Source organism: Staurois parvus, unplaced genomic scaffold (assembly GCF_062004578.1).
Source record: "Staurois parvus isolate SC_StPar_1 unplaced genomic scaffold, SC_StPar_1.0 ptg000243l, whole genome shotgun sequence".
Lineage (NCBI taxonomy): Eukaryota > Metazoa > Chordata > Amphibia > Anura > Ranidae > Staurois > Staurois parvus.
Genome location: NW_028318039.1, coordinates 3,069,364 through 3,093,799, shown reverse-complemented (window position 1 = coordinate 3,093,799; position 24,436 = coordinate 3,069,364).

The window sequence follows — 24,436 nt, the reverse complement described above, 5'->3', positions numbered from 1 at the left end:
ATGTGTGTGCTATACAGCCAGAGCATGAGGAAGGCCTTGTAGTGGCACATCATGCCTTTATAATTATTTTCTTCCCAGTCAGAGAGCAATGCATTTTACCCAGCAGCTGCAGATGTGTCCTTTTTCTATCTCTTCCTTTACAACTAATTACCCTTTAACCTGCATAGAGGTGTCAGATGAATAATTTGAGTATCGGTAACTTGACATGGTACATAGGCTTGTCTCACACCAGGGTTTGAATGTATCTATGAAGCTGAAAGCAATGCTGCCAATACTTTTACTACCAGCAGGGCCTCCCAGGGCGGACAGGTTCCAGAGGAGATACCAGGCTAATGATGTACCACTCGTCTGAGCAGCAGTGGATGGGCAGTGTTGAAAGGGTAAGATCACGTTTGACATGACAGCAGTGACAACATTGAACTTACACTGCACAGAAGAAAGGCCTGGCAATCTACTTCATCTACTGACATCTACTGATTTGTGCCAAGAAAACTTGACGATCATGAGAAAATTAAGAGAACTATCGTACAGTGCTGGAAGATGGCCCTCTAGGTCGAAAGACATTCATCATGCTACTAGGGAAGAGCTGATGGTCATCAAGAGTAAGCCCAGTAATTATGAAGCTGATGGATCAAAGCCTACGAGACGGAAAAGGAGATAAAAAATTGTAAAGATGTTATCGCCATAGGAACATGTAAGAAATGTAGAATGCACCAAGGAAAATTAGAAATTGTTAAAGATCAAATGGATAAAGCCAACATCGATTTATTAGGAGTCAGTGAACTCAAATGAACAAGACAGGGGACACTTTCAATCAAATGAACATTGGAAATGCTACTCTGGTCACAAAACTTATAGGAAAAAGGGTGTGGTATTTATCCTCAACAATAAGCTCTCAAAGACTGTACTAAAATACCATACTATCAGTCATAGAGTCATCTCAAGCCGTCTATAGGGAAGACCGATCAATGTCACTCTGATCCAAGTGTTTACTCCAACAAAAGATACAGAAGAGGAGGATGTAGAGTTGTTTTATGAACAACTTCAAAGTGCAATAGATCAAGCAGGTAATCAAGATCTACTAATCATCATGGGGGACTTCAATGCAAGAGTAGGATGTGAATCTGAAGATGCAGTAGTTGGAAAGTATGGTTCAGGAGAAAGAAATGAAGCCGATGATAACTTTGTATAGATTTGCAAAACTAACCAACTGTCCATACACAATTCCAGCACCATAACCATCGGCTATACACATGGACCTCTCCAAATGGTATGCATTGTAATCAAATTGACTACGTCTGCATAGGCCAGAGGTGGAAATCTGCAGTTTTAACAGCAAAACTAAACCAGGAGCTGATTGTGGCAACGACACGATGATCTTTTGACATGCAAGATCAAGGTAAAGCTTAAGCAAAAAATCATTAGAGGTCTTCCAAGATATGAAATTGAAAATATTCCACAAGATTACTGGATTAAACTAAACAACAGATTTGCAGTTCTGAATACAGGAGATAGAGAGCCGAAGAGTTATAGAACAATATGAAACCCATAATTAGTGAAGTAGTTGAAAGAACATTACAGATGAAGAAAAAAGCCAAAAAGTCACCTTGGATTTCAGAATAAACTAGAAATGTGGCAGAACAAAAAAGGAGAGCCAACATTTCTGGTGATAGAGTAAAAGTATCTCAAATAAATTGAATGTTTCAATGTCAAGTTCGCAAAGATAAAGAAAGATATCCCAAGGATATTTGTCAGAAAATTGAGACTGAGCATGTAAATGGAAAAAACAGTCTAGTTTTTCAGAATATTGAGAGATTGAGGCAGAAATTCCAACCTAGATTGGGGATGCTTAAAGACTCTAACAGACTGATACTGAATGTTCCAGAGAACATTAAAAAGACATGGAAAGATGATAATGAAAATTTGTATAAAAAAGCAGTGTGGATAACATTGTAGAAAGTGAACCATACAGTGATGCTGAAGAGGAACCAGGAATACTAAGGGAAAAAGTCATAGCAGCAATTAAAGCTTTAATAAACAATACTGTATGTACTGTACTGTACCAGGTTTCGATGGGATTCCAACAGAGTTGATCAGAGGCTATCATGGCCCTTACTCAGCTATGTCAATGGATCTGGAAAGAAAAAACATGGTCAACCGACTGGAGAAGATCACTGTTCATTCCTATATTGAAGAAAGAAATTGCATTAATTCCACATGATAGTAAAGTATTACTGAAAATAAAACAAAGGAGAATACAATCATACATTGAGCGAGAATTACCTGAAGCTCAGGCTGGGTTCAGAGAAGGCCGAGGAACAAGAAACAATACTGCCAACATTCAATGGATATTAGAGAAGAGCAAAGAATACCTGTCTCGTACCTGGATAGTGAGCCTTACGTGAACAGGCAGGCCTCCCGTACAACTCCGGCTCAAGGGCTGCTGATAGTGGGACAGCAGCCACAGGGGCACAGCAGGGTATGAGTGCCTGTGATCAGTCCAATAGGTGATATTCCAGCAGTAGCAGGCAGATGAAGTCGCAGGGCAGGCTGAAGGCAAAGAGCAGAATCCGGGTGCAGTCATGCTGGATGGAAGGATCACTGGGGAGCAAGGTTGAGGTTGCAGGGCCAGACGAGCCGGGTTGGAAGCAGTTGAGCAGGTCAGGCATAGATGGCAGGAGAAAGCATAGTCGGGTCATGGGCCAGGTCAGCAGCAGAGGATCAATCAGACAGGGGCAGGAGACAGAAGAGTAATCCAAGACAAGCTAGAGATCAGGGCAGCTAGCAGACAAGCAGAGGTCAGGAACAAGCTGGTTCAGTATCAGGAGTCAAGCACAAGGATCAGGAAACACTAGCAGGGATAAAGACCAAATGGCAATGAGACATTACTGCAGCCAGTTTAAATAGTCCTTTTGGCTCCAGCATTAACGACAGGCGCACGCCTGGATGCGCGAGTGCGCACGCATAAGTCCGCGTCTATGCCCAAGTACCTGCACATCCGTCCAGCTCGTTATTGTTCTGAGCATGAGCATATTTGTGTGCTGTGAATCTTCACCTGTACTATGGGCAGGCCTTTCCTGACAATACCAAAAGACTGTATACTTTTGCTTCATTGACTACAGTAAAGTGTTTGATTGTGTGGATCATGATAAATTGTGGATATTGCAAATGGGAATACCTAAACACATAACACCTCTACAAAAATTAAGAAGCTGCAGCAAGAACAGAATACGGCAACACTGACTGGTTTCCGATAAAACGTGGTGTCAGGCAGAGATGTATCTTGTCACCTTACTTGTTAAACCTATACACTGGGGCCATCTTCAGAAAAGTTGGTGACCGAAACATAAACAACCTGTGCCATGCAGATGACGCAACGCTTATCACCAGCAGCAAAGAAGATATACTGTATCTACGGAGAAAAGTTAAATTTGAAAGTCGTAACATGGGATTAGAATTAAATATAAAAAAGACAAAGATCAGGAACTTATAAAATGACAACAATTTTGTGCTTGATGATGACATAATAGATATTGTATATTGTTTTCAAATGCAAAGAAACTACACTGAAAACAAAGATCAGACTTTGTCTATGCTCTTTTTCTTCTCAGTTGTCAATTACGGCTGTAAAAGCTGGATACTATGGAACCAGGATAGAAAGAAGATCTACTCATTTGAGCTTTGGTGCTGGAGAAGGATTTTATGTGTGCCGTGGATAGCCCATAGAACTAATAAAACGATTTTTGAAGGGATTAAACCAACTATGTCACTAGAAGCCCAAATGATGAACTTGCGACTGTCCTATTTTGGTCACGCTATTAGAAGGGAGTGATCAACAGAGAAGGAAAAAATGTTTGGTATGATCAAAGGAACCAGGCAAAGCAGGCTTCTTTTTAGCTGACTCAGACTCGAGTTGATGGCACTTAATAATAATAATAACTTGCTACAGGAGAATGTGTAAGAAATCTTTTTATCTGATGTTGTGGAAGAGAGTGAGAGTGCCAGAAGCACAGGGGGAAGGGAACAGCAGGCAGGAAAAAGCCAATGGAATTGATGCTCCTTCATCTTCTGCTTACTGACTAGGGGGCTTGAGTGATGAAAAGGGTGGAGATGACAGGGTGGCAGACCATATCTGGGTGTCTGAAACTGTAGAGGAGGATAATGAGGGAGGGGCACAACAACAGCACAGTAGGATTTCATCCAGAGGCAAGAGCATCTTGCATTAGAGTGAAAAGAGCAGCCATCACATTCCACTGGATGGCACTGCCTCAGGCCAGTGATATCCACATTACTATTACACATAGCTCAATAGTCAGTTATTTTATTTATTTATTTATTTATTTAGTTAGTTTTCTGCTTCTCCTGCAGACAGCACTGTAGGAATTTGCCTGCAGCATATTATAAGCATACCCTTCTTTTTGGTGTCATATGCATGAGATGGCACATTCTCCATCACAAAGTTCAATGGGAGCAACCACATCGATAATACCAGTCAGCAGCAAAAGGACTGCACTCCTGTTTGTACCTTTTATTCCACTCCTACCCCTGCTCCACAAGATTCTCCACCAGCATCTCCTGCAATATCTGTGGCCTCAAGTGATAGGAAGTAATTATTACAAGTGGTTTGAGAGGCTTACCTTACAGCACATCAAGCAGAGAAGAGGTCAGCATGGACCCACACTAGGTAAAGGGCAAAGTACGGTCTTGAAGCAAAATGATAAATTACCTACTTCACCCCACCATGCCCAGCAGCAAATTTTGACCAGGTCTCTTGCCAAGCTGCCGGAGGGTAGGAAAAAAATGCTACCCAATTACCTCCATGCCCAGCATTTCAATGCCATCTAGGGTACATTACTTTACAACTTTTTTTCTTTTCAGCTGGTGGAATTGTCTCCCTTCTACAGCTTTGCTGCTTTCTGCCCTATCCCAGTGCTATGGCACTGTAAATGTGACACAAATAATTTGTCCTTGACTGTTTCTCAGCTGTAAAATGTGCACTTTTTTCAGTAGGTTCAATCCTCCATTGTACCTCAGACTTTCTCAAAATGTCATGTTTCCTGCAACTGGGGTTCAAGATAAATCATGCTCTCCTTGTTTTTGGTCTATTTCACTGCTGCTGAAATCCAAAATACAGTATTTTGGTTTGCTATGTACTTTGGCATGCTGGTATGTTGTAAATTGTGATCAGTGTCAATCATGATGCATGTTGCCCAGTGATCATTGCTCTTTGGAGCTTTCATTAGGTTTGTATACAAGGAGGCTGGGATGTCATGTTATCATTGACCAAATATTGCCATGACTATAAGTTGACTGTCCTTGTAACTGGCCTTGACTGGTCTTGTAAGTTAATGAAGCTAGGAGCATCACTGGCTGTTAAAGTGCTAGTAAAATCAATTTGTATATTTTTACCTGCAGGTAAGCTTATAATAAAGCTTACCTGTAGGTAAAATGAATATCTCCTAAATGTTCATCGTTTATGAGATATTCTATGGAGCAGCAGCTAGTGACAACACCGGTGTATGCGCTCTGAAGGAACATGAATATATATATAGGGTGCGGCGCTCAAGCAATAATCAATACATCAAAGATATAAATAAAACATGAATTATATAAAATACATAAAGTGACTTGTGACAAGGTGCCAACATATAAAGTGACTTCAGTGATATCATGTATTCACTGTAGGAGTGACTCATGGTGAACAATGATGATGGAATAGATAGTCCAAATGTGAGTATAGGAGATCGGAATATCGCCAGCAATAGGTGCTCCGTTCAAACCAGATGGTGAGGTAACCGGTATATATGATAAGGCTGTGCACTCATCAGATGCACAGTTAATCTGCGCATGTAGAGACAATGCTCTTGTAGGGCACGCTCCAGGCTCCTGTATAAATCTGGTCTGGTCAGCTGTTCCCCTCACTGCTCTCCTGCGCTGGCAATATGCCCCCACTTCCTCCTCAATGTGGCTCTGTGGGTTGTTGATGACTCACAAAGAGCCCAGAAAAAGAGGAGGCCAATAGTGTGATACCGTTTAAGCATATGCACTTTTATTCCAATCAAAGGCAGTAGTACAGGGAAAAAGAAACAGTTGCACTGACCGTGTGAAGATGACCAAGATAGCCGCCGGGACCCACGTGGTGCCGACGGCGTAATGTCACAAAGCTGTAGCTCCTCGCTGACGCGTTTCATGCTAACCGCATATAATCATAAGGGGTGTGCTTCAGCATGTGACTGTTAACAGCTTTTATTTATACTAAAATTGGCGCATGCGTGTTAGCGTACGTGCCATTTCGGAAGCCGGATATGTCTCCATATTCGGCGCCATTTTATCGAAGTTCAGCGCAATAGCGCATGTGCGAGAGCCATATTGTAGACCGAAATTTCTGTGCATGTGCGAGCGCCATCTTGTTAAAGTCCAACCTGACCGCACATGCGCGAGCGCCATATTGTGGACTAAAAATTTTCGGTCTATGTCACAAGATCACCAGGGAAGAAAGGATAGATTGTTAATCTAATTAAATCCCATAAAAGCCAAACAATATATTACAGGGAATGAGGATGATAATCAATATCTTAATGAAAGTCATTCATGTTAAAAGTTAATATGGGGACCCATCACGCCCCAACCACAGCACATACGTGCTCAATCATAGTTCAGCGTGCATGTAAAATACATGTCATGTGTCCAATAATGTATCAATCGCGCACAATCATGGGAATGTGATCCCTTATTTCCCATATGTAAATGAATATACTAATGGTGATTAGTGACATTATATGCAAAAAATAGCATACTATCCAGATTTTAGTCAATGCAACAAAGGGTAAAAATGACATATTTTGCAATAAAGTGCTTGCTAAATGTATATAAAAATATCATATAATAACTTTAATAATGCATCCAAATAAAATGAACTACAATATTATCATCTAAAATAGAAAATGAAAAGATAAAAAATAAAACCATGCACTAAAATTTATAAAAATGAATTCGCAATGACCCAAAATCCAGTAGGTTAAAAGCATATGATCGAAATTAACGACAAAGGTATAGCACTCAAATAATAATTTATAAAATCTCAATAAATAGGATCTTCTAATAAATGTATAAGAGTAATAAAAAGGGACTATATAAAAAAAATGGGGCAGGATTAGCTATTGTCAATAAAGCAATTCATGTCTATATCTACAGTTAATATCTCTTGGGTGCATGGATCCCATTTTGATAATCCACTTGGTTTCCATCTCGGATACAGCCTTCCTTTTGTTTGTACCCCTCCAGTGTTGATGTACAGTATCAATGCCCACTAATATCAAGGAAGATGGGTCCCCATTGTGGTAAACCCTATAATGTTTTGAAAGGGAATGGTCCTTGAATCCAAGTTTGATGTTATAAACGTGTTCACGTAAACGATCCCGCAGCCTCCTTTTCGTACGTCCCACGTACTGCTTAGAACAAGGTCATTGGAGTCAATAAACGACATGTCTGCTAATTTACAGCGCTCGCTTTTACTTTCTTTTTGCTCTGAAGGAACAGCATACCAGTGCCGTTCCTTCAGAGCTGTGTGCCATGGCCGAAACTCTTGTACGCATATGTGGAAGTGATGTTATCAGCAGCTTGGCCATTCAAGCAGTCACAACCCACAACCCGGAGAGAAGACCAGGTGAAGTTGCTTCAGTGACAGCGTGCTACTGGAGTGCTTCGTTCTAAGGTAAGTCTTTCATAATGTGCTAGTATGTAATGTATACTAGCACATTATGATTTTACCTTGCAGCTGAAAACTTTTTTTTTTATAAACACGTTTACTACCACTTTAAGAACCTCTATCCACCTACATCCTTATTACCATTATTATTCATAATGCTCGGCTCCTGCTGAACATTCAGATGAACCCTAAACTCATCCCTAGTTTCTCCCTGTGAAACTGCAGGCAAGTAAAAGAGCTTACAAACAATACATGGAGTCCATGTAATACTTTACTGGCATTTCTACTTAAAATAAAAAACTTTAATTTCTTTATTAAAAGTTGTTTGATGCCTCTCATGTTCAAAATGCAGTGAAGTTTTTAAACTGGAGTCAGTGAATGTTTTCTATCTTTTTTTTCTGTGTAATAATGATGCTCCAATGTTAATTTTAGTGTGGCCCACTAAACGTACATTAATACTAACAAGAGTCAGTACATTATTTTTTTGGATCTTTGTGTAATAAATACACTCTAATGTTGAGGTTTTTTTTTCATTAACCACTTGCCCTCCTGAGGATTTACCCCCCTTCCTGACCAGGCCATTTTTTGTATTACGGCACTGCATTATTTTAACTGACAAATGCGCGGTCATGCAAAGCTGCACCCAAATGAAATTTACGCCCTTTTTTTCCCACAAATTAAACTTTCTTTCGGTGGTACTTGATTGCCTCTGTGGTTTTTATTTTTTAAGCTATGAAAAAAAGGCCGACAATTTTGAGAAAAAAAAACAATATTTTTGACTTTTTGCTATTAAACATGTCCAATAAAAAAATTAAAAAAAATCAAATTTCATCATAAATTTAGGCCAAAATGTATTCTGCTACATGTCTTTGCTTAAAAAAATCCCAATACACAATTAATTGGTTTATGTGAAAGTTTTCTTTTTTACTAGTAATGGCGGCGATCAGCGACTTATAGCGGGACTGTGGGACTGCGGCGGGCATTCTGACATTGTGGGGAACTGACTTGGTGTCACTGTCGTTGCTTCCTTTTTCCTGTGAAATACACTGCTCAAAAAAAATAAAGGGACACTTTGAAAACACATCAGATCTCAATGGGGAAAAATATCATGCTGGATATCTGATATGGACTGGTTAATGTGTTAGGAACATAAGGATAATTACAAACGTGAATAAGATATAAACTCAAAATAACCCAATCAATCTCTAAATTCAAATTAGAAAAACTTTCAGCCCTTGAAAGTACATTCTTCAAAAACAATTCTAAAGAGAATCAAATATCCCCCCAATTATAATCAATATGCAACCCACACCCCTCAAAGTGATATTGTTCAATAGTACAGCCACCAATACTCATAAATTGTTCAAATTATAATGTCCAGTGTCTCAACCGTCCAAAACAAATGATGAAAAAGGATAAATGCAATATACATAGAATTTCTTATAGGTGTTGAATCCTTCCAGTGGCTTTCATGAAGACCACAAAATAAAAAGAAACTAAAATAGTGTATTACCTTAATAACTGATCCAAAAAAACTCTAAGTGCGTGCAAATTGCAAACAATAGTGTAACAAACGTGAAAAATTGCAAACAACACTAGTGCCAATCAGTGATGTGCTTTACTCAGTGCAAACAACTCCAGTGGTGTAACACTTCTAATAAGTAAGGCATATATACCCTTACCAAAGATAAAAAGAAAAAACGCTTTAAGATATCAATTGCAGAAATCACCAAGCAAGCTTTCTTTCTCCTCCTCCACTATTACAGGGTGTCGCTGTATTAACATCCCTTCATGGTTACCTGTAAACTTTTTTCCAAGTTCTCCAGGCTCCAAACAAATATAGTGAGAAAGGATGATAGTGTAACTCCGTATATTAAAAGACCATAACGCTTTAATAAATCTACTTACATGAATATATATTAGAATACACAAAGAATAAATCCCCCAGTTCCTGGGGATTACCAGGCATCTCCCATGTGAAAAGCACAGCGATTTTCAAAGTAAAGATGGCCACCGTACCACTTCCGGTTCCTGCTCCTTGCGTCCGACGTCATTTTACTGACGCGTTTCGTCAGATCCGGGACTTAATCATAAGGGATAGATTTTTTTTGAGGAACATAAGGATGCCCAATCGTTTGATGGAAATGAAAATATCAACCTACAGAGGACTGAATTGAAAGACACCCCCCGAAAATAAAAGTGACAAAATTAAGCAGCAGGCTAGTCCATTTTGATGAAATTTCATTGCAGCAACTAAAAATGGTACTCAGTAGTTTGTATGGCCCCCAAGTGTTTGTATGTATGCCTGACAATGTCGGGGCATGCTTCTAATGAGCCGAAAGATGGTGTCCTGGGGTATTTCCTCCCAGATCTGGACCAGGGCATCACTTGAACTCCTGGACAGTCTGAGGTGCAACCTGGCGGCATTGGGTGGACCAAAACATGATATCCCAGAGGTGTTCTATTGGATTTAGGTCAGGCGAGTGTGGGGGCCATTCAATGGTATCAATTCCTTCATCCTCCAGGAACTGCCAATATACTCTTGCCACATGAGGCTAAGCATTGTCGTGCAGCAGCAGGAACCCAGGACCCACTGCACCATCGTAGGGTCTGACAATGGGTCCGAGGATTTCATCCCAATACCTAATGGCAGTCAGGGTGCCATTGTCTAGCCTGTAGAGCTCTGTGTGTCCCTCCATGAATATGCCTCCCCAGGCCATCACTGACCCACCACCAAAATGGTCATGCTGAATGATGTTACAGGCAGCATAAAGTTCTCCAGACCCCTTCATGTCACATGTGCTCAGGGTGAACCTGCTCTCATCTGTGAAAATCACAGGGCACCAGTGGCGGACATGCAAATTCTGGTGTTCAATGGCAAATGCTAATTGAGCTCTATGGTATTGGGCAGTGAGCAAATGGCCCTTTAGAGGATGTCAGAATTTCAGACCACCCTCATGAAGCCTGTTACTGATTGTTTGGTCAGAGACAGTCACACCAGTGGCCTGCTGGAGGTCATTTTGTAGGGTTCCGGCAGTGCTCATCCTGTTCCTCCTTGCACAAAGGAGCAGATACTGGTCCTGCTGATGGGTTAAGGACCTTCTACAGCCCTGTCCAGCTCTCCTAGGGTAACTGCCTGTCTCCTGGAATCTCCTCCATGCTCTTGAGACTGTGCTGGGAGACACAGCAAACCTTCTGGCAATGGCAGATATTGATGTGCCATCCTGGAGGAGTTGGACTGCCTGTGCAACCTCTGTAGGGTCCAGGTATCGCCTCATGCTACCAGTAGTGACCCTAGCCAAATGCCAAGCATCATAAGCTCACAGAAGGGGGCTATTTCAATGAGCTATAATTGGTGCTGCTGCAAATCCAACAGTTTTGACGCTGGCCATGGAGGTGAATTGTGAACTTTCTTTCTTCTGGTTTAGCAGCTACAGATGAGACACTTTACTTGGGAAAGATGATGCTGGAGATGGCATGGCTGGTATAGCAGAGTTCCGCAGAGGTTTAAGCTTTTGCTGGACTTTGATCAAAGTGCCCTCCCTGCATGATGTGATATATGATAAAGCCTCTGACACCTCATGTGAGACTTTTTAACCTGTAACTAATTCCACAGATGCTGCAGTGGATACAGCAGGAGAATGTTATGGTGGGGTAGGAGGTGCTGGCCCTTTGCTGCAAACCTGTCTCTCTGAGGTGCTACTCCTAATGAGCTATGTGGTGCAGAGTCGTGTATTTTTTCAGGATAAAGAGAAAACAGGTGGCGCACACACCTAGTGCATTATCCAAGGTTTATTGTAAAGAGTAAAAAATAATAAAAACATACAAACGAAGCATGCATATAAAAAGCATAGAAAAATTATGATGGCCACAACGGCAGGCAAGGTGTCCTCACTGTCAGTGCGGTCAAATACTGACGCGTTTCGCGGACGAATCCCTTTCCTCAGAGCTAATGACCAGCCTCTGATGCAGATGTGTAATGGATGAAAAGTGGGAGCCTTGTTGGTGTATTTTTTCAGGCATGGTGTACCTAAATGGCTGGTACTTTTACCAAGGCTCATATGCTGCAGGCAGAGGCTGCAGAGCACAGCGGGAGAACAGCTGTAGTTGTATTGCATGGCCACTCTAAGATAGAAAAGACAGAAGTGCCCTGCCTCCAGATGGTGAGGCCTAACAATTGCCTTGTCCTAGAGAATATGCTTCTACCTCCCCATTGCAGAACCTCTGCCTCTCACTTTAGCTGTGCCTGACATTTTTTATAATAATGGGGCTTGCCTAAATTCAATGATGGCTATGGCAATAGGGGGATAAACATGTGGTGATTTGGTGCACACAAAAAAATAAACTCTGACACACTAAACTTCAACCCATTTTTTTAATGTAGCAGAGAAAAATGGATAACTGTGAAGAAACCACTGCAAGAAGTATCCAGCAGCTAAACAGCAACTACCGATGTTGCTGACACAAACAAAATATTTCTAAAAAGGACTGTTGGGTGTCTGAACTTTGAACACAAGAGGGGGTACACAAGAATATGTATCCCACAGCATTGACATTTTAATTTAGCACAATATACCATGGTAAAGCAACAAATTCTCAGTACACGGATTCTCCCTGTACTACTCCAGTACTCACTGACAAATGGCTGCTGGGAAACCACCTTATTACAGTGGGAGGCTTATGGGTGGGCCAAATTGGATCATAGTAATTCAAAGTGACCAGAAGAGACAATGCCTTCTGAAAATTTTTAGGTTTTTTAAAATAATAAATATTGAATAGTACAGCAGTGCAGTGTGAATTCCAAGTAATGATATGCACAGTAAGGACCTTCTCCATAGTACTAGGCCATTTTTTCCTATCCAGTATGTGCACTGTCAGTAAAGTAGATAATCCCACCACTGGAGGCACACCAGAGTGACCCAGCAGGGGCTATATATATAGCCTCTCTGAGTTCAAAATGGCTGCCTATAACTCAGGAGAACTGTGTCCTATCAGACACTGGCTCAACCAAAATGGAAGTCAGCAGCCTAGTCAGCCCTCTGTAAGGCTCCGCTAGCACCAAAAGTAAGCAGGGATCACATAATCGCTGTATTTATTTTTGGCCGAATCAGGAAGCAAGTGGGCTGTCTGCGGATTACCGCCTCAGTGTTAACATCCACTAGAGTATTATCACTGCTCATAAATAAAGTGGCTGCTTCAGCTTCTAGGTTTTATTGTTAAAGCTTAATTGAACAAGCTGAAGTCAGAAGCTGATTGGCTACTATGCATATTGCACCAGGTCCTGGGGGCACCAGTTTTAGTAAACCTCCCACTGAGGATCCTTTAAAATTCTGTCCAGCAAATTTTACCATAAATTCGCCTGAACCTTGAACCCCTGGATTTGCAGCAAACATCATCCCTACTCAAAATCAGCAAAAGAAACAGCAGCAAAACCAAGCTTGACATTCTGTGATCTCCCTAGGGATTGTGCTGCCTGTAACTCTCCGTTTTATTTTTAGCACAGTATTTGTCTATAAGCCGTCTTGTGCTTGATCAATGTCACTAACAGGTAAGTATGTCACCTGACCACCCACTACGCTTTTAGATATTGTCTTTAGGACTGTTTCTGACCATAATAAAATAGAACTATAGTAATAAAAAAACCCGTTATAATGTCAGAGAACAGTTTCTTACATCTGTTGACCTGACCATTAAAAACAACAGTTATTAGGAAGCATTACTCTTTGGAAATATGTTTAAAACACTCCTACCACTTCCTGTTTTTTTTGTATTTCCATATCTGTACCATACAAGCAATGTCAATGAAGACCTTATCTAATGAGAAAATATTTCATCACTGATATTTTGTTAGCAAAAAGAGCAGATGCAACTGTAAATGTACTGTAACACACACAACATTTATTTTTCCCCTATTTAGCATATAATGTGTGTTACAGCTTAATGCATAAATAAGCAGACTTATGCAATAGAACAGTAAAAGGTTAAATATTAATTTCCATGTAGGCATACGTCATAGCACTCAACTAAATCCTCTTTACAGCTCACACAGCTATAGTGGTTGTGCCAGAAAGAGAAACCTTACTACAATAACAGGGTGCCAGTTACTTTGCTGAATAGAGATAGCTTGGTTTCCCACATAAATGTATATTAACAAACTGTTTAACATCTGTAGATGTTTAGAATATATGGCATATACCTACAGCATAATAACGAAGATTAAAAGAAAAAACATGTACACGTGCTTAGAATTCTGTTTTTTTTGTTTTATTAATAATTGAATGTTCACTAGAAGAATCCTAAAAGGTTCAACATCAATAGCAAGACCTCATATTAAATAGAATGGAAAGAAACCTTGACTTTAATTAAAAGATAGTTCTTACTGAGAAAACATAATATTACAAAGTCAATATCTAGATTGGTTGCTTGTTTCCTGTCTGTTATTCTTAAAAATATCTTCTATATGAAGTCCTCCCACATTGTGATAAGAAGGAAAGATAGGCATTTGTTTAGAGTTTTAGAAGTATTGTAGACTTTTAATCATCTTTAGAACTAAAAAATACACTTCAGTGAACATATGTTAACACAATTACTCCTCAGATCAGCAGTTTGCATGTGTGCACTTATGTAAGCTTTTCCTAGGTCTGTTTTGTGACTAAAGTGACAGTTGTAGCTTTGTGTAATTCAGCAGCCAAATAGAGACTTTCTGCCTCTTTATCCTGTTGTGTTGAGACTGAGAGCACTTATTTACAGATGAAATTCAACTTTTGTAGAACTTAGAAGTGCTAAGAGCAACTTTTTTAAGCATGCATACATACACTATATTGCCAGACGTATTGGGACACCCCTCCAAATCATTGGATTCGGGTGTTCCAATCACCTCCATGGCCACAGGTGTATAAAATCAAGCACCTAGGCATGCAGACTGCTTCTACAAACATGTGTGAAAAAATGGGTCGCTCTCAGGAGTTCAGTGAATTCAAGTGTGGTGCCACAGTGAATCTTAAAGGACCTATTTCACCATACTCCTCTTAGGATTTGTATTCTGAGAAATTTTGGAGGAATTTAATCTGTTTTTTTTTTCAAATTCAGTCATTGTTAAATTGATTTCTTTATTGGCCTTTTTATCACATTCTATATATTTGAGTAATAAAGTATCAGCCCTTTAAACCTATCAATTTAAATGCTCTTATTTTTAGTGTCTTTCCTATTCAGTGATACACTATATTGCCAAAAGTATTGGGCCAAACCTCCAAATCATTGGATCCAGGTGTTCCAATCACCTCCATAGCCACAGGTGTATAAATTCAAGCACCTAGACAAGACTGCTTATACAAACATTTGTGAAAGAATGGGTCACTATTAGGAGCTGAGTGAATTCAAGCTTGGTATTGTGATAGGTTGCCACCTGTGCAATAAGTCCATCTGTGAAATTTCCTTGTTACTAAATATTCCACGGTCAACTGTTAGTGGTTTTATAACAAAGTGGAAGCAACTGGGAACAAAAGCACCTTAGCCATGAAGTGGTAGGCCACATAAAATTGCAGAGAAGGGTCAGCACATGCTGAAGAGCACAGTGCACAGAAGTCGCCAACTGTCTACAGAGTCAATAGCTAAAGACCTCCAAAGTTTGTATTCAGATTGGCACAACAACAGTGCATAGAGAGCTTCATGGCATGGGTTTCCATGGCCGAGCAGCTGCATCCAAGCCTTACATCACCAAGTGCACTGCAAAGAGCCAGATGCAGTGGTGTAAGGTATGGACTCTAAAGCAGTGGAGACATGTTCTCTGGAGTGACAAATCATGCTTCTCTAACTGCCAATCCGATGGACACGTCTGGGTTTGGCAGTTGCCAGGAGAACGGTACTTGCCTGTCTGCATTGTGCCAAGTGTAAAGTTTGGTGGAGGGGGAATTATGGTGTGGAGTTGTTTTTCAGGGGTTGCGCTTGGCCCCTTAGATCCAGTGAAGAGAACACTTAAGGCGTCAGCATACCAAGACATTTTGGACAATTTCATGCTCCCAACTTTGTGGCAACAGTTTGGGGATGGCTCCTTCCTGTTCCAATATGACTGTGCCCCAGTGCACAAAGCAAGGTCCATAAAGACATGGATGAGCGAGTTTGGGGTGGAGGAATTTGACTGTCCTGCACAGAGTCTTGACCTCAACCCGATAGAACACCTTTGGGATGAATTAGAATGGAGACTGAGAGCCAGGCCTTCTCGTCCGACATCAGTGTTTGACCTCACAAATGCGCTTCTGGAAGAATGGTCAAATATTCCCATAGACATACTCTTAAACCTTGTGGACAGCCTTCCCAGAAGAGCCGAAGCTGTTATAGGTGCAAAGAGTGGACCAACTCAATATTGAACCCTACAGAGGGGCAGGCGTCCCAATACCTCTGGCATTATAGTTTATGTTCATTTTCATAGCAGCTAATTTATTATGCAGAATGTTTACAAATAATAGATCTGATCCAAAATTATGTAAAATAAAAGAAGCAAGGGATTATTAAATGCAAATACAGTCAGGTCCATAAATATTGGGACATCGACACAATTCTAACATTTTTGGCTCTATACACCACCACAATGGATTTGAAATGAAACAAACAAGATGTGCTTTAACTGCAGACTGTCAGCTTTAATTTGAGGGTATTTACATCCAAATCAGGTGAACGGTGTAGGAATTACAACAGTTTGCATATGTGCCTCCCACTTGTTAAGGGACCAAAAGTAATTGGACACTTGGCTTCTCAGCTGTTCAATGGCCAGGTGTGTGTTATTCCCTCATTATCCCAATTACAATGAGCAGATAAAAGGTCCAGAGTTTATTTCAAGTGTGCTATTTGCATTTGGAATCTGTTGCTATCAACTCTCAAGATGAGATCCAAAATGCTGTCACTATCAGTGAAGCAAGTCATCATTAGGCTGAAAAAACAAAACAAACCCATCAGAGAGATAGCAAAAACATTAGGCGTGGCCAAAACAACTGTTTGGAACATTCTTAAAAAGAAGAAACGCACCGGTGAGCTCAGCAACACCAAACGACCCGGACGACAACGGAAAACAACTATGGTGGATGACCGAAGAATTCTTTCCCTGGTGAAGAAAACACCCTTCACAACAGTTGGCCAGATCAAGAACACTCTCCAGGAGGTAGGTGTATGTGTGTCAAAGTCAACAATCAAGAGAAGACTTCACCAGAGTGAATACAGAGGGTTCACCACAAGATGTAAACCATTGGTTAGCCTCAAAAACAGGAAGGCCAGATTAGAGTTTGCCAAACGACATCTAAAAAAGGCTTCACAGTTCTGGAACAACATCCTATGGACAGATGAGACCAAGATCAACTTGTACCAGAGTGATGGGAAGAGAAGAGTATGGAGAAGGAAAGGAACTGCTCATGATCCTAAGCATACCACCTCATCAGTGAAGCATGGTGGTGGTAGTGTCATGGCGTGGGCATGTATGGCTGCCAATGGAACTGGTTCTCTTGTACTTATTAATGATGTGACTGCTGATAAAAGCAGCCGGATGAATTCTGAAGTGTTTTGGGCAATATTATCTGCTCATATTCAGCCAAATGCTTCTGAACTCATTGGACGCTTCACAGTGCAGATGGACAATGACCCAAAGCAGACTGCAAAAGCAACCAAAGAGTTTTTTAAGGGAAAGAAGTGGAATGTTATGCAATGGCCAAGTCAATCACCTGACCTGAATCCGATTGAGCATGCATTTCACTTGCTGAAGACAAAACTGAAGGGAAAATGCCCCAAGAACAAGCAGGAACCGAAGACAGTTGCAGTAGAGGCCTGGCAGAGCATCATCAGGGATGAAACCCAGCGTCTGGTGATGTCTATGCGTTCCAGACTTCAGGCTGTAATTGACTGCAAAGGATTTTCAACCAATTATTAAAAAGCGAAAGTTTGATTTATGATTATTATTGTGTCCCATTACTTTTGGTCCCTTAACAAGTGGGAGACACATATGCAAATTGTTGTAATTCCTACACCGTTCACCTGCCCACGCCATGACACTACCACCACCATGCTTCACTGATGAGGTGGTATGCTTAGGATCATGAGCAGTTCCTTTCCTTCTCCATACTCTTCTCTTCCCATCACTCTGGTACAAGTTGATCTTGGTCTCATCTGTCCATAGGATGTTGTTCCAGAACTGTGAAGCCTTTTTTAGATGTCGTTTGGCAAACTCTAATCTGGCCTTCCTGTTTTTGAGGCTAACCAATGGTTTACATCTTGTGGTGAACCCTCTGTATTCACTCTGGTGAAGTCTTCTCTTGATTGTTGACTTTGACACACATACACCTACCTCCTGGAGAGTGTTCTTGATCTGGCCAACTGTTGTGAAGGGTGTTTTCTTCACCAGGGAAAGAATTCTTCGGTCATCCACCATAGTTGTTTTCCGTTGTCGTCCGGGTCGTTTGGTGTTGCTGAGCTCACCGGTGCGTTTCTTCTTTTTAAGAATGTTCCAAACAGTTGTTTTGGCCACGCCTAATGTTTTTGCTATCTCTCTGATGGGTTTGTTTTGTTTTTTCAGCCTAATGATGACTTGCTTCACTGATAGTGACAGCATTTTGGATCTCATCTTGAGAGTTGATAGCAACAGATTCCAAATGCAAATAGCACACTTGAAATAAACTCTGGACCTTTTATATGCTCATTGTAATTGGGATAATGAGGGAATAACACACACCTGGCCATTAAACAGCTGAGAAGCCAAGTGTCCCATTACTTTTGGTCCCTTAACAAGTGGGAGGCACATATGCAAACTGTTGTAATTCCTACACCGTTCACCTGATTTGGATGTAAATACCCTCAAATTAAAGCTGACAGTCTGCAGTTAAAGCACATCTTGTTTGTTTCATTTCAAATCCATTGTGGTGGTGTATAGAGCCAAAAATGTTAGAATTGTGTCAATGTCCCAATATTTATGGACCTGACTGCAGATGTTTTTTCATAAATGCCCTGAAGTGCATCTTCTTTATACCCTAACAATGCTTTAAAAAGTAAGTTGCATGCCAGAGGTAGAGAATAGCACTTTCTTTGGTACCCAACCCTCACAGAGGGCTTGGGTTATTGTTTATATGACCGCAAAGATTTAGCAGGAGTTAGGAGTGTAGGAGTACAAAGCAGACTAGTTAACTTAACTAGGACACCTAGAAACTAAAACACTATAGAGTTCAGTAAAGAGTAACAGTATAAATAGCATCAGAGACATTTTAGAGAATAAACAGAAGATGAAGCTACCTGGTACAGGCAGAAGAATTCCAGAGTGCAGTAGGTGTGAAATACTCTGCATTGCCATCATATTGTATACAATCCATTAAAACTGAAGTGAGGTAGTTTATTTACATTCGTCAGATATAGCTACTGAGCTATGTCTTATGATTATCTTTTTCCCGCTGGCTACCATGAAATTTAATATCTCTTCAAGGAAAGAGTGGATACTGGAAATAAAATAAATAACCATATGGTGGATTCTATAATATCCAAAAATGATCTTGTCCTGGGAGCAACATTTATAGAGAAATGCCAAACTGAACCTATATCCAAAATAAGGACTTTAAATGTGCTACCAAGAAATCATAGGATCTACCAAATACACCAAAAAATGGAATTAAAAATTATATGTTTATTACACATGTACAATGCAAGGTTTGTGGCACTGCATTAAATAGCCCATTTAAAATGAATTAGCGTAAACACACCTCATTTCATCAAAAACGTGAGCAGGCTGCATTTTTTTCACAATGCAAAGCAATACACAGAACGTCCTGCATGGCACTGAGCTGCAGTACATTGCAGGCAATGTGCGTGTTGAAACTCTGTTGGAGTCCTATTCACAATGAAAGGTTCATGCAGAGCACCAACGCATGTAACATTTGTTACTGCACGTTGTTGTAATGTGTAAATTTAGCACAAGTTACCGCATTTGCTTGTTGTGAACAGGGAAGTTGTGTCTTCACGGACGTCTATCCCACCTTCACCTAGAAACTGTACTTGTACACAGGCTTTCTCCTCTCCAATCCATTATGAATGCTAGACTCATCACCTTACCAACCGTTCAGTGTCTGTTACCTCTATCTGCCGATCCCTCCACTGGCTTCCGCTCACCCAACAAATTCAGTTCAAAATACAAACAACAACTTACAAAGTCATCTACAACTCCCCAGCTACATCACTAACCTAGTCTCACAATATCAACTTAATTGTTCTCTTCATTCCTCCCAAGGCCTGGTCTCTAGGTCCCTTGTCACCTCATCCCATACTCACGTCTAGGACTTCTCCCATCGTATGGAACTCCCTATCCTAATCTGTCCAACTATCTCCTACTCTGTCCAGTTTTGGACAATCCCTGAAAACCCTTCTCTTCAGACACTCCTATCCTTCCCTCACCTAAGAACTGTACTTATATTTTCTCCTTCAGCTCATCTCCCACAGTTATTACCTTGTGTATCTCTTGACCCTCCCTCTTAGATTGTAATCTCTAATGAGCAGTGCCCTCTGATTCCTACTGTATTGAGTTGTACTGAAATTGTACTGTCTGCCTTGTCGTAAAGAGCTGCATAAACTGTTGGCGCTATATAAATCCTGTATAATAATAAATAATACTACTTTCTCATCATCTCTTCCCTCACAGTTATTAGCTGTTGTATCACTTACCCCTCCTTTTAGATTGTAAGCTCTTATGAGCAGGGCCTTCCTAATCCTCTTGTATTGAATTGTATCAAAACTTAACTGTCACATATTATTTTGTAAAGAGCTGCACAAACTGTTGGTGTAATATAAACCCTTAATGTCGGTAGACATCTGTAATTTTTACTATTATTTATCTTCACTTCATTAAATGGCTCAGATTGACCTGACCATTGTTACTACTAAATGTGGCAGGTGTTGTGCAGAGAATATTTAGGGTTTTTGGAAAATATCCTGTTGAGGTACAAAAACACTGTTATCTGAAGTGCACCAACAGATTCATTTGAAAATGGTCAAATTCAACTACCTTTTACTTTTGCTCCTGATGAAACCTATTCTTGCATTATCACCCTAAGTCAGTCACAGACACAGTCATTAAAGCCCAACTCCAGGTTGGTGTCCTCCCATTCTATGCTCCTCCTTTCCTTTCTGGAGTACCCCTTTCCCCAACAACCTTTTTTCATGAACTCCTGGCATGTTTATTAAATTCTGACGCCTAAATATTTTTTATTTTTTTGTTATATACAAAAGGCTTGCTTTCTTGAAAAGTTGAAAAGTCTTCTTTAAGCTCCCTGGCGGTATGATTATTTCAGATTTTTGGTGCTGAAAGTGGTACATTATTTTGAATGGAAATATGTATTTTTTTTATTGTAGGCTGTAATTTTTAGGAATAACTCACTGAAATCTGTCCAAACAAGAGTCTAGTAAACATTCGGGATATGATAAAACTTGAAACACGAAATCATAAATTATAATTTAATAAATAATCATAAAAAATAATAATATAATAATAATAAATTTAATTCAATAATATAATCAAACCAAAAACAGTGAAATTTGAAATAGAGCGCCAAGTTCGCACATCACTGAGCAAAGTTGCAGAATCGTTTTCAGTGTCTGATGACGAATTTCCCCACGAATCATCATCACTCAATTCTGCAAGTGGTTCTGATTTACTATCGCTGTTCTCTAGCTGGTCTAAAACCGCTTTTGACCTAAAGGGACACTTTTTGGACGCCATGGACTTTTCTAAGTTTCCAGGCAGACAGAACAGTCAAAATGCAGGCAGGGCTTGGGAATACCGCCAGGGAGGTTAAGCTGTGCTTCACATTAGGACAAACACCATTTCCAGTGCTCTGTGCTTTACCATTCTTAAAACAGCATGTGATGACACTAAAGTGCATGTTCAGCTTTACCAAAAAGCACACTATCCTGTCCATATGGATATTGCAACATAGAGTGCTAAACCTTCCTACCAACAAGGGCTCCCTTTCTGTTTACCTCCTTCTTGACGGCTGTACACATATATGTGGTCTTGGAGGGTGGGCCTTAATGCCAAGAGGCCACATATATGTGTACCCAAAGAAAAACAGAACTATGCCGAGAGTGCGCTCCCGACACAGTTACCAGCGGCTAATGGAAAACTCCCCATCTCTACTTGCAATCGGGTGCTTTTCAATTATGTGACCACTGTGGCAGACAATCATGATGGTCACATGATCAGAAACCTCGCCCTGCCTCACGGCATCTGAAAACCCTTAAAGGGCCAGGAGGCACCAAGGGGTTAAAGAATGTAGTCCAAAACTGAATTTATAGGAAGCTTCTTAACCCCTTGACGCCGACGTAACACAAATATGCGGCCTCACGGACCTGGGCTTTTTTCCGTGGGGCCGCATATTTGCGTACCTGTCTTTGTGTTGGGAGAGCGCCCCTCAGCGCGTTCCCAGCACCAAGACCGCGGTGTCACTGAGAGCACCGGGTCCCGTGCTAACGATCGGGACCCGGGACTCCCGGTCCCGGGTCACATGATTGCTGTGATAGCCTCTGATTGGCTATCACAGTGATCAGTCACTGTGCAGCCTGGCCCCCTTGTTTTTTTCTTTCTCTCTCTCTATGAATGGAGAAGAGAGATACATTGTATCTCTCGAACTCCTGTCAGAGAGAAGAAAAAAAAAGTTTGTAAAAAAAAAGAAGAGATAAATAAATAAATAAATATTAAAAAAATAAAAGAAAAAAATAAAAAAAAATACCTAGATCAAGGTTTGATCTAGTTCAGTGCCAGGGTTAGTGTTTAGGTCAGGGTCAAGGTCAAAGGTCAGGGTCAAAGGTCAAGAATTAAAAAAAAATTGGTATCTGTGTCAGTTAGTGTTAATGTCAGTGTCAGTTAGTGTTAGTGTGTTTTAGGTAAAAAAAAAAAAGACAAAAACAAAATGCGCACTATGGTTTCTGGGCTGTACTACGGGTACAAACAACAAATAACATACACATATATGGTATCGCTGCGATCGTCAAGAGCTGGAGAATTTATTTTGGGTTGCTCTTTGGTGGTAGGTTATGGTCATAACAAGAAACACATAGCTAAATAAAAAAAAAAGGATTTTTTTTACTATTTTGGGCCAGTTTTCCTTTGATAATAAAAAAAAAATCAGGAGATATCCATTACCATTTACCACCAAATGAAAGCCCAATTTGTCCTGAAAAAATCAAGGTATAATCCACCTGGATGTGCAAAGTAGTTGTGATGATATGTACGGTTTTGCTATCACATGTCAACGGTGCAGAATTGTGCTTAGGCCTTTAGATTTGTTTTACCCTCAGGCGTGAAGGGGTTAAGATCCTGTGCAGCCTGTGATGACACAGTATTGTGTAATTTTAGGGGAAGAGCAGCACCTGAGACTAGTGCCCCCTAATGCCACAAGAGGGAATGCAGTCGATACTGACCACAGCCTGGCTCTGACTCTGTTTTGGTTCCTGATTTTGCACCTCTGCTGTTTGGCTGATACCGACTCCTGCCTGCCTGACTACCCGAGATCCTGCATCTGCCTGCTTGCCAGCCTGCTTGCTGCCAGCTGTTCTGCACATGGTGCTGTGTCCTCTCATTGATCAGATCATCAATCCGCACCTGCTGCAAGGTTCTTCCTGCCAGGATCTCCTACAAGGTACCCGTGCTACTCTGTGCCCTGTTATATCCTGTCACCACCTTCAGGAGAAACAGGACAAGAGATGTAAGCCCTCTCGTCAGCTCGCCCTCTCCTTGACAGGAAATATCCCAGCTCACGTTGCCTTGCCCATCTTATTGCCTTGTGTCTGGAAGGACTGTTCCAATGCAAGCTATTATTGATTCAGGCACCTGCAGTTGCTTTATGGACATAAACTTCACCAAACAGCATGGAATTCCATTGCAGATGAAGAAGCAGGGGCTCACTGTACATTTGGTGGATGGGACTAATCTCAAGTCGGGCCAGTAAATCTCAAGACTACATTACTTCCTGTGTCTTCTAACCAAGAACGTTGAGAATTTCTTTGATTAGATATAAATCCATCCCCATTATTTCCTGTCATTCTCAGCATTCCCTTGCTGCAGGCACATATCCCACACATAGACAGGAACACTGGGAAAGTGACTTCTCCGCTCCTGCCAATTGTCAGTTGTTGTTCCTGATGCTCCACTCCTATGTCTCCATCCTGAACTTGATGTACAGCAGATTGTTCCAGCCTGTTATCATGACTTCCTGGACGTCTTTGACAAAAGGAAAACAGATGTCCTGCCTCCACACTGCCCTTATGACTGTCCAATAGAATTGCTACCAGGAGCCGAGATCCTGTTTGGGAGGATTTTCCCACTTTTTGAGCTCGAACTGGAGGCCCTTCTTCAGCATATCTCTGAAAAACTGGAGAAAGGCTTCATCCGCCCCTCCACATCACGTGCTGGGGCAGATATGTTCTTTGTAGAGAAGAAGTACCATACTCATTGCCCTTGTGCTGACTATAGAGAATTAAATAAAATCACAGTCAAAAACAGGTATCCCCTTCCTCTGGTCCCTGAACCTTTTCAGAGGTTTAGGGAAGCCAAAGTGTTTACCAAACTTGATCTGCGTGGAGCCTACAATCTTATACGTATAAGAGAGGGAGATAAATGGAAAACAACATTCAGAACATGGTTTGGGCATTTTGAATACCGTATTTTCCGGCGTATAAGACGACTTTTTACCCCTTGAAAATCTTCTCAGAAGT